This window comes from Chiloscyllium plagiosum, unplaced genomic scaffold (assembly GCF_037043375.1).
Source record: "Chiloscyllium plagiosum isolate Xiang-an unplaced genomic scaffold, Cpla_swu_hap1 HiC_scaffold_15, whole genome shotgun sequence".
NCBI lineage: Eukaryota > Metazoa > Chordata > Chondrichthyes > Orectolobiformes > Hemiscylliidae > Chiloscyllium > Chiloscyllium plagiosum.
In genome coordinates this window covers 47,495,248-47,507,736 of record NW_028270153.1, presented here as the reverse complement: position 1 = coordinate 47,507,736, position 12,489 = coordinate 47,495,248, and positions in this window count along the sequence as shown.

Below are 12,489 nucleotides of genomic sequence, written 5' to 3'. Positions count from 1 at the left end.
CTTGACAGGTGTTGAAGAAATTGATGTTCTTAGAACTGGAATGAAATTCTAAGTATCTCTCTACTGTGATGCAAGAATTCTTCCCTTCAACTGAATTTACAACTACTCCATTCTTTCATAGTAGTGTAGAGTTTACCGTGAAACTACAGTGTAAAAGCAGGCCATTTGGCCCGTTGAGTCCACACTGACCCTCCGAAGAGCATCCCACCCAGACCCACCCCACTATCCTATCCCAGTAATCCTGCATTTAGCATGGGTAATCTACCTAACCTGCACATTCCTGGACACTATGGGTAATTTAGATCTTCCAAAAGTGAAACCATTGTTCTTAGGTTCTTGATTAGTAAAAGGATCACAATTATAGGAGAAGCAGGAGATTGGGGATGAGAAACTTATCACCATGTTTGAATGGCAGAGCAAAGTCAATGGACTGAATGGCCTCATTCTATTCCTATATTTTATGGACTTCATACCACACTTGTTCCCCAGTAATACTTCTAGCACATGATTGCTTCCCTCTTATCAGATTGACTAGAGCAGTACTTGAGAAAATAGTTCTTGCTGTCCCTTTATTCAGAGAATAATGGTAGCTAAAATTTAATCAGCCTAATCTATTCAAGAGGTCATGACAATCATTTTGGAGTCTCACTTCACAAATGAAAGCTCAGTATGGCTCACTAAACACATGCCCCCCACACACATACACGCAAGTGTATGCACACACAACTCGTCCATTTACAGGCAAAAGTGAGGACAGCAGATGCTAGAGATTAGAGTCAAGAGTGTGGTGCTGGAAAAGCACAGCAAGTCAGGCAGCATCCGAGGAGCAGGAAAATCGGTTTCGGTCAAAAGCTCTTCATCAGAAATGAGGCTGGGAGCCTCCGGGGTGGAGAGATAAATGGAAGGGGGGTGGGGCTGGGGGGAAGGTAGCTGGGAGTGCGTTAGGTGGATGGAGGTGGGGTAAAGGTGATAGGTCAGAGGGGAAGGTGGAGCGGATAGGTGGGAAGGAAGATGGACAGGTAGGACAGGTCATGAGGGTGGTGAGGAGCTGAAAGATTGAAACTGGGACAAGGTCGGGGGAGGGGAAATGAGGAAATTGGTGAAATCCACGTTGATGCCATGGGGTTGGAGGGTCCTGAGGCGTTCTTCCTCCAGGTATCAGGTGGTAAAGGAGTGACGATAGAGGTGGCCCAGGACCTGCATGTCCTTGGCGGAGTGGGAGAGGGAGATGAAGTACTCGGCCACGGGGCGGCGGGGTTGGTTGGTGCGGGTGTCCTGGAGATGTTCTCTGACATCTCTATCTCAAGTTAGAGCACAGCAGCATAAACTCCTTCATAGAGGAAAGAACACTTAAATAAACATCATGTTCGCTAAAAACCTAAACGCAGTTTTTGACAGCTTAAAGTGAAATAAAAATTTAACCAAATTTGAATTTTTCCCGTTAGTTTTCTGTCCCCACCAGAGTGTTGAAATGCCCCTTATAAATGTCACAAATTAGATCCACTGACTCTGGCAAAGTACTCCTCGTCTTTCACAGATGTCTGCAACCTTTCACCTGGTTGATCACATCACCCTCCTCCAAGACTGTTCTGTCCTAAAGCTGGCTTGGACTGCCCTCAGCTGGTTCCCAGGCCTGATTATCCGACCATAGCCAGAGCTTCACCTGCAATCATTTCTGAGCATGCATGTGAAATACAACCTTTTATTTGTCACTGAGCAGCAGCATGTAGATGAGGTGAGTTTAGGGGCAAGGTTAGATCCTAGGAGGATACCAGAGATGCTGCAGTAGGCTGAGATGCCATTGTAGGCGTTGAGGTAGAGCCCAGTAACTATGAAAACATATGCTGTTTAATACATTATCCACTGGATAAAGGATAGCAGCAGACTGATTATAAAGCTGTAATTCAATATTGTGGTTCAGACGGCATTCCATACTTTATATGATCTTCATCTAAACCTTGTGATTAGATTAGAGCTTTACAACATCCCTCTTATCTGATTTTTAAAAAAAATTGAACAATAAAAAAGAATCAATTAAGTTTGTAATTCACATTTTGGCCAAATGCAGCTTTTATATTTGGCTGAATCTTAGATTGTTACTGGTGATTTTGACAGCTTAATTAACAGGTATCCTAAGCAGAAATATATTATCAGAAAACCTTGATAATCGCCTACCACCAAAACATCTCGCTGTTGACTGACAGTTAAACGTTTAAAAGAACTAAAGGGTTTCCATTTATTTAACACTTTCCATGAATGTAGAGCCAACCAAAGCTGTCAGCAATGTGGTCACTAACATTATGTAAAAATGCAAGTAGGCAATTGGTGCACAACAGGGTCCCATAAAGAGAAATGAAACAAATGGCCACATCATCTGATTTCGATGTGGCTGAGGTACAATTGTTGATCAATATTCTGCAAAGCCCCCTGAAGACCTACGAGGGCAAATTAATCTGAAAGACAGCAGCACCAAAAATCCAACATTCCATCAATAGCTGACTAACATTTTAGCCTCACGCACTTATGTCTTTGGACTCGGACTTGACCCTGAGCCTAATGAATCACAGGCAAGAGTTCCAATGCTGGCAACATCTTGGTGAGAAATTTAGTGAGAATGTGGTCATGATTTTATTACATCTAAAACCACTCAGAAACGTTGTTCTTGTATGAGGGCAACTGATCGGTAAAAGGAACACTTTTAAAATAGATCAAAATATTCAAACTGACATCACAGTGCAGGGCTTGGTCTCTCAGATGCTGGGCTTTTAATTTCTTCATGCCCAGACCTCTGAGATTCTCCAAGTTATTATGATTTCAGAAAGGATACACCAGATTGTCAACCTTCCAGGTGAAGAGGAATGAACTGGTGTTCTGAAGAGTTTAAATGTAATGCATTTAGTGTACTGTGTTTCAAATTCAACATATATAGTCCAGTCCAGCTCTACGAAAGAATAGTAGAGTAGCTTTTATTTGTATTTATTTTTATTTATACCTTCTACCATATACAACTGATACAGTCATAATGAGACAGTGTTCCTCCAAGACCAAGGGTACAACATGGACAGCACAAACTACACAATCGTATATGGCCTAAAGTGCATAAGAATTGCAAAACATGAAAGTTACAGTGTCATAGAAGACCAATAAATAATAGACATTTTTCTAGCAGCAATTCGAAGTCCTGCAAAGAATTTCAGATGGGAAAGAGTCCTATCATACTGTGTTAAGGAGCCTGATGGCTTGGGGGAAGAAACTGTTGCATAGTCTGGCTGTGAGAGACTGAATACTCTGTATCTTCTGCCAGATGGCAGGAGGAAGAAGAGGTTGAGTGAAGGGTGTGAGGGGCCTTCCACAATGCTCTTAGCCTTTCGGATGCAGTATCTAGTGTACATGTCTGCAAAGGAGGGAAGAGAGACCCTGGTTCAATAAATGTTAGCTCTAATCTCTCTTCACAGATGCTACCATACCTGCTGAGCTTTTCCAGCAACTTCTGCTTTTGTTTCTGATTTAAGTATCCACAGTTCTTTTGATTTTTATTCAACATATATAGTGTTTCTTTCCACATAAGTTTCACACACATAATAAATCACCAAATGTACTGTTGCTTATCAATTAGATTAGATTACTTTACAGTGTGGAAACAGGCCCTTTGGCCCAACAAGTCCACACCGACCCGCCGAAGCGCAACCCACCCATACCCCTACATTTACCCCTTCACCTAACACTACGGACAATTTAGCATGGTCAATTCACCTAACCTGCACATTTTTGGACTGTGGGAGGAAACCGGAGCACCCGGAGGAAACCCACGCAGACACGGGGTGAATGTGCAAACTCCACACAGTCAGTCGCCTGAGGCGGGAATTGAACCCGGGTCTCTGGCGCTGTGAGGCAGCAGTGCTAACCACTGTGCCACTGTGCCACCCGTCAACTTGATCTCTTCCTCCCATTAATCAAGGTCAGAAGTCCACAACACCAGGTTATGGTCCAACAGGTTTATTTGAAATCAGGAACTTGTTGAGCCCTGCACCATCATCCAGTGAAGTGAAGAAAAGTGTTATGCCACAGAATTTACAGGCAGAGGGATCATACAAATGGTGTGAGTGGAGTGTCGATAGACTGAATAATAAGTCTCCGCAGGTGATTGAAAGTGTCAGACAGTGTGAGTAAAGTGCTGGAAATGTGTTGCTGGAAAAGCGCAGCAGGTCAGGCAGCATCCAGGGAACAGGAGAATCGACATTTCGGGCATAAGCCCTTCTTCAGGAATGAGGAAAGTTTGTCCAGCAGGCTAAGATAAAAGATAGGGAGGAGGGACTTGGGGGAGGGGCGTCGGAAATGTGATAGGTGGAAAGAGGTCAAGGTGAGGGTGATAGGTCAGACTGGGGTGGGGGCAGAGAGGTCGGGAAGAAGATTGCAGGTTAGGAAGGCGGTGCTGAATTCGATGGATTTGACTGAGACAGGATGGGGGGAGGGGAAATGAGGAAACTGGCAAAATCCGAGTTCATCCCTTGTGGTTGGAGGGTTCCTAGGCGGAAGATGAGGCGTTCTTCCTCCAACCGTCGTTTTGTTGTGGTCTGACGATGGAGGAGTCCAAAGACCTGCATATCTTTGGTGGAGTGGGAGGGGGAATTGAAATGTTGAGCTACAGGGTGGTTGGGTTGGTTGGTGCGGGTGTCCCAGAGGTGTTCTCTGAAACGCTCCGCAAGTAGCCGGCCTGTCTCCCCAGTATAGAGGAGGCCACATCGGGTGCAGAGGATGCAATAGATGATGTGTGTGGAGCTGCAGGTGAATCTGTGGCGGATATGGAAGCATGTGAGTAAAGTGTCAACAGCTAAATAGTAAGTGAAGGGGATGACCTGTAATCCAATTAATTGAGGCAGAGAGATAATTACGAAAAATTAAAAATAAGATGGTGCTGAAGACAAACCAAATGCTGGAATAATGTGATAGCTATCTAAGAGTCGCATGCTGAGACTCTAATCAAAGTAGCAAGTAATCCAAAACTGTACAAACTAATTAAGATAGAGAGATCATAACAAGTTATCAAGCTGATGGTGTTAAAACAGGACTGTAAGAAAGATTTTACAGATATAGACTAGTATGCTGGGTTATATGTAATACAACATGAACCCAAGATCACAGTTGAAGCTGTTTTCGTGGGTACAGAACTTGGCTATCAGTTTCTTCTCAGCCTATTCAGCCTATCAAAATTCCACTGACACCATTTGTATATTTTGATCTCCCTGCCCATTGATCTCTCTGCCTATAAATGTTGTGCCTATATGCTTTTCTTCACTTCAGCTGATGAGAAAGCAGTGCTCCTAAAGCTTGTGATTTCAGATAAACCTGTTGGGCTATAACCTGGTGTCGTGTGACTTCTGACCTTGCCCACCCCAGTCCAATACCAGCACCTCCACATCATGGACCCCATTAATCAATGTGATGACATATTACTGTTGAATGTAAAAAGTTAATAGAAGAAGCGAGTAATATTAGTAATATCTAACATCTTCTTGTTGCTTCAGCATACATATAATATACATATACAATGATGCACATGTGTCAACACCTCCAGTGTTACTTGTTCATTGCACTGTTAGATCCCATTTGCTCATTTACAATGTGATAATGATAACTTCAGCTTCAAAGGAAAGCCTTTGCCAAATGGCATGTGAAGTTACACAGTACACAAATAAATGTTGAGATTTATAACCTTATTTAAGACACAAAAAAATTGCTTTTGAAGAAGATTTGTACAATTCTGCTTAAAATCCTGATCCTCATGTATATCGATGAAATGGCCCAAATCACTACTCTGCTTTTGAGTAATGCACTGAGATTTTCAAGAACTGGTAGAAGTGAGAGGTCAACATAATACTGCTCAAGGTCTCAATTCCAACAAAATGTTGCTTTAGTAAAAAAACACCCATTAAATCCACTTCAAATGTTATATCCAGTAAGTAAGACAGCTTGATAGGAAATGTTAAAAGCTTTAAATGTATCTGTGTAAGATCAGAGTAATAAGAGGCAATTTGAATGTGTATCAAATCCTCAGCTTCTAAAATTATTTGTGCATTTCAAGTCAATATGACTGTGGATTCAGTATTATGGCTTTGTTTAATGTGATGTTTAGATTTCTAGTTTTGATCTGTACAACTTATCTTTATGCAAGAGTGGACAACATCAAATTGAAGTCGCAGCATCTCTGCATTACTGTGGATCTAAAGGATTGAATTGAATTGGAAAGGCAAAATGTGTACAACAATTTAGCTCATGGCCCTTTATCTTAATGTTTCTAAGACAGAGCAACATTAGAACTGCCCTGGAATTTGGTGACCTTTTTTGAGATGGATGTATAATTAGTGAGGTAATACATGGTCAAATGTATGGTATGATTCATGGTAAAGTCACTATAGGCTTATCAGATCATATGGCTTCTCTCTCATTAGTGAGAGTTGGCTGGTGGTGGTTTAACCTGAAGGCTATAATACCTCAGGAGAGGGGAGTGGTTGACAAGGCAGAACCTTCATGGTAACCTCAGCCAGTGTGGGATTTGAAACCATATTGTTAGTGTCACTCTGCATTGCAATCCAGCCAACTGAACTGAGCCATGGAGTTCTAATTTTGGAAGCCACTACATGAACAGACCTCAGGAATTCACACATCTGTAGGAAAACCTAGAGGGAATGTGTTCTGAAAGTGTTGTTAAGGAGGGAGTTCCTTGATTGTGCCTAGTAACATTTAAGAAATGGTCACATAGATCCAAGTCAGGGTGTGTATGGCATGGAGGGGATCTTACAAGTGGTGTTCCCAAGCCTCTGTTGCTTTTTGCCTTCTAGATAGTAGATATGTGTTGGAAACTGTTGTCAGAAGATCTTTGGTAGTTTCTGTAGTGAATCATGTAGATGATACACATTGCTGCCAAAGTTCATTGGTGTGAAGCAAGTAAAAGTTAAAGGTGGTGGAAAGGGCTGTCTGTCAAGCAGGCTGCTTTTCTTGTTTCTTGAGTGTTGATGCAGCTGCATCATCCAAGCAAGTGGAGTGTATTCCAGCACACTCCTGATTTGTGCCTTGTAGGTAGTGGCATATTCAGGAGACAGGAGGTGAGTTATTCACTGCATAAGAAGAAAGACATTGCTTGGTTCGAAACGAATAAACAACCATGAGACAGCTTTCACGTATGCAGCTAATGGATTTCATTTCATTGTGGCTCTGAGGTACAGTGGCTTTATTAAATGAGCATTGATAGACCTGGGTTTGTCAACTCTAGAGAGATGTATTTCTAGAGAATTCAGCACATCACTACCTCCCTACAATAATGCTAGCCAGCCCAATAACTCTCTTTCCATTATCCAATGTTTTATTACAAATAAACAGAAACATTCAAAGAATCCATGGGCTGAATTTTCCCATTATTAGTTAGAGTTTTGTCAACAGGAATTCATGTTGTGTGTCAGTGTTGATGCCAGTGAGCATCTGCTAGGAATGTAATGAGTAGTGGAGTGAGACTAATAGCTTACAAATAAGTGCGAAATGAATGAACACTAAGAAAGCAAGCAAAGAGGCATAAGATGCATCCTATGCAAATGCTCAAGATGAGTGTATGTCACTGAATGTAAAGTGAACTGCCAAAAGCATGCAGGTCAAAAATGACCCTGAGTAAAGTGTTGAAGAGTTGAAATGGTATTGGAGTTGGACTGAGAGCAGTCATGGGGAGGTGGTGAGGCTGGTGCTTCACTGATGTTGTCTGGAGGTGATGAAAAGTCAAGGAGGATACTTGTCATGGAACACACAAGGATATTATGGTGAAGAAACAGTTGGATAATGGCTTAGGATGATCAATTGCTGAGCCGCGGACACAGATATCTGCTTTGATTTACATGTCAGGAATTTGTGCACCTGGTCTCTTGAGATGTGAGTGAGGCCCTTTTCAGCCATGGCTGACCATGGGTTGCACCCTCGTTGTTCTAGCTTTCTGCTTCCCTGAAGCAACACCACTTATGACTGAAGAGACCAATACTGGAGTGACAGTCCCGGCCGCAGAGATTACATTTGTATGTAGTCATTGACCTGCTCGAGCTGCTGCACTCTTTCCTTGGTGCCTGCTTGTCTGCTATAGCCCTCATCAGCTTCATTTCCCCTGTTTTGAGGTGTCGGTTCAGGGAACTTCTCCATATCGTGCGGTCAGCTGCAAGCCATTCCCAGGACTCCATAACAATATCTAACACCTTCATGTCCCTCATGCAGACGTCCTAGTAGTGCAGCTGGGGAAGCCCAGTGGGTGTCTTCCCAGATGCAAGCTCTCCGTAGAAGGTATCTTTTGGGATGCGGCCATCCCCCATGCGGTGAACGTGGCCCAGCCAGCGCAGTCTCTGCTGCCTAAGCAGTGTACATGCTGGGAAGGCCAGAGCGAGATAGGACCGCTGTGTTGGACTCACTGTCTTGTCAGGATATGCCCGGGATACGGCGGATACTCCTCATGTGGAAGGTGTTCAGTCTTCTCTCCTGTCTGATACATGTAGACCACGTTTCACTGCCATACAACAATGTGCTTATGACACAGGCGTTGTAGACTGACATTTTTGTCTTCACTGTCAGCTTGGGATTTGTCCATACTCGAGTCCTCAGGTGAGCAAGAGTTAAGGCTGCTTACCTGATCCTCTTGCTGAGCTCTGTGTCCAAGGAGAGGTTATCAGTGATGGTAGCACCAAGGTACATAAACTGATGGACAACATTGAGTTCGTAGTCATCGATGGTGATGGGGGTGCCTCTGTCTCCTGTCCCAGGATGCTCATCTTCTTCAGACTGATAGTCAGCCCAATATCCTTGCAAGCATGAGAGAGGCGATCTGTCAGTGACTGGAGTTCCCACTGGGTGTGTGTTTCAACTGCAGCATCATCAGCAAACAGCATGTCCCTTGAGAAAGCAGAGGAGAATTGGAATTGGAAAAGAAATAAAGTCTCATCGGACCCGAAACATTAATTCTCCTTTCTCTCCATGGATGCTGTCAGATTTGCAAAGTTTTCTAACAATTTGTGTTTTTGTTTCAAATTTCCAGCATCTGCCTTTCTTTTTTTTAAAGAAATATGATGTGTTGTGGTTTTAACGAGATGCAAATAAATGAGTAGGCATAAGATAGACGCACTCTATGGTAAAATTCTGAAGTCATTATTTAAGCCTTGAGGGGAATAGCAAGAAAACTTTACTCACCTTCAAGAATATGATTACTTTCATTTTCAATGTATTTCTCCACCTTTCTCACAGAGGGAAAAATTCTGCCCCACCAGTCTCCTTGCTGTTGTGTCCTGCAGATTAACATTTCATTTTTGATTACTCCAGTTTGATCCTGAAAATGTGGCAACTCAAAGAACTACTGATAATGTTTTTAAGATTTTAGCAAATTAATTCCAGTGGTTAAAGGTAAGATTTTGTCATCAGGTTGCCTTTCTGATGTTCTAACTGGAACTATGCACCACTTCTGCTTTCACTCTTTTTGCCTCTCCTACCTCCTTTCTTTTTGCCATTTCACCATGTGATTTTAATGAAAATTCAAACTGATGTGGATGTAACAAGTAATCGATTTAATTAATGGCTGTGGAAGCTTTTCACTATGAAAACTGTCTTCCACCGACAGTTCTCCACTATGAGTCGGCTCTAAAGGAGCCACCTGGTTAAACAGTATGATATATACACTACATCATATATAAGGCAATGGAAACCAAATTCCAACACCTTAATGTAAGACCTGAAAGCACAGTTGTTTCTCAAACTTGATTTTCGCTTGTCAATATTTCATATTACATTTGTTTCACTTTACTCATATGCATCATTGGTATTTGGTGAGACTTAGTCAGAAAGCTAAACGTACTGCATGTTTCATGGTTAGCATGAATTAATGGTTACGAGGGAATTAGACACATTTTCTTTATTTTGGAAGAAAAAAATGTTGTTTTATTTTTGTTCATTCTTGAATAGGTTTCTAGTACCATACTTTCCACTGTCTGAGACTTGGCTGAACTTGCATGTTCAGTTGAGGCACTCAAATGCTTTGGAAAGGACATAGTCCAAGATCATATTCAACACCGGTAATTGGAATGTTACATATGACCCCACTGCGCACCAGCCCCCATCACTAATTCACTCTTGCTGACCCCAAGCCTTCATGCAAACTGTCTTTCTCCTGCAACCTTCCCTTCTGCTTTAGGGTTAAAATAAGAAAAGCAGTAACCTTTCATGTTGCTGCCAAAGATGACTTTAAACAAATATAAACCAGACACAATGAGATTCATGTGTGACTTTATCTTGAAGGTTGCATGTAGTCACAAAAAGGATTTTATGTTAATCCATGTATTAGTGGCATGCAAAAGTATTAAAAGTATCACAACGCCATAGGTCTCATAAGGTTCCCCACATGGCAAACATGCTGCTGACATTATCTCTGCTCCTCAACTGCCAGTCGGGAAATGAAGATATTGCTTCCTGCCAAATAAAGTCATCCCACTTTCTACTTTCCTGCTCCTACGGCCTCTGTAAAATCACCACCTTAGAGAGCTGACAGCAAGCCAACTGGCTAAAATTACATTTAATAAACATAAAACTGCAAATTGAGATGTACCAAACAAATACGCCTTGAACTGTTGCATGCTTCTAACAAGGTCATCTGTGGTAAATTATCTTATCAACTGTGCTTGCATAATTTAAATTTGCATAATGTGACAGTTGAAATAAAGCTTCGTGCCAGGGCAATATGGTGGCTCAGTGGTTAGTACTGTTGCCTCACAGCACCAGGGACCTGGATTCGATTCCACTCTCAAACACTGTCTCTGTGGAGTTCGCACATTCTCCCCATGTCTGTATAGGTTTCCTCTGGCAGCTCCGGTTTCCTCCTGTAGTTCAAAGATGTGCAGGTTAGGTGGATTAACCTATACAGACTCACCCCATAACCATGGGAAATACAGGATTACAGGTAGGGGGTGAGTGTGGATGGGATGCTCTTTGGAGAATTGGTGTGGACATGATGGCCTGAATGGCCTGCTTCCACACTGTAGGGATTCCATAATATATTGTTATGAATTGGAAACTTACGTTCTAAAGTGGATAGAACTATGCACAGCTTGAAGTGTTATTTGTGTTTCTATATTATCATGCGTGAAGAAGGAAAAGATATAATGTTAATTTTATTTTTGAATTCAGCAAGCATTTCTGTGTTTTCTGGAAATTTGTTTACATGCATTTATATCAGGCTTTTAAAACCCTTGACGTGAATAATTCGGTGTTTCAAAAACAAAGATAGAAAAGTGAGAAAAAGAATTTGGGCTGTTGTCTTGCAACAAGTTATCCTATTACGCTGAGAGACAGAGACAAATACAGACCTTTTGAAAGAAAGAACCATCCAAAGGTCAAGGAGTGTGCAGAAGAGAGAGAGAAACAAGTCTCAGAGAGGAAACAGGTTTTTAACATCAGTAAAGCCGATCAGCAATCTCCTACATAGTCAGCGTAGAAGGAAAAAAGTCCTCAGTGAAAGTCTCTAGAAACAGAAGGTTGGAGAAGGTGAGTTTAATAAGGAATCCATGCTAAGAAATAAGTAAGCTATGTTAGCAGTTCATTTAGGGGTCTCAGGAAAAGACATTAAGTAAAGAAATAACATTGAGTGGATGCAGATTTTTTTTTCTGAAAAGAATCAAATTGTGCCCACTGAACAAGGAACTTCAAAATAGAAACAAGATAACCCTTCAATGAGGTTTGAGTATCTGTAAGTTGTTGGGAGCAAAGGGTTTGAATCCTTATTTCTGTTACTTGTTTTATGACCATTTCAAATAGTTTCTGTGCAGTGTAAAAGAGCTCATTTTTTTCCTTGTGTGTATGAACTTTGATAATTGCTTTGTAAAAGGTACATTGACAGCCTCTTGTGAATATATTCAATGACTAACTATCACTTTGGGATCTGTTAGTTCACTTGGTTAGATGCCTGCTTTGCAGTGTAACATGATGCCAACAGTGTAGGTTCAATTCTTGTATTGCTGAAGTCATTCCTTCACACTTTCACCTGAGATGTGGTAACCCTCAGGTTCAACTCACCACCAATTACCTTTCTCTACTGAAACTTAAAATAAAACATTTCCACTTGGGACCTGACTTGTCCAATATAACCAACAGCTGGGATCATAACAAAGTGCCACTGCAAAATGTCAAACTTTATATTTACATTGTGAGAAGAGAAATGATGCACTGTATCACAATGCTTGTGTTGCAATATTTTATAATGTCATGAACATTTACACAGATGAATTTCAGACCCAAGTTTACGTCCGGTATACTATAAAATCCATTTTCTTTAAACTGAAAATTCTCTACAAACACTGGAATGAATTGGTTATGTCAAATACCATGATAGTAAGGATTAAAAAAAGGATAACAATGAATATTGGAAATTTAAAATAAAAAGGAGAAATAATAAGACTTGTATGTATGCCAACTTCTGGCAAGCTC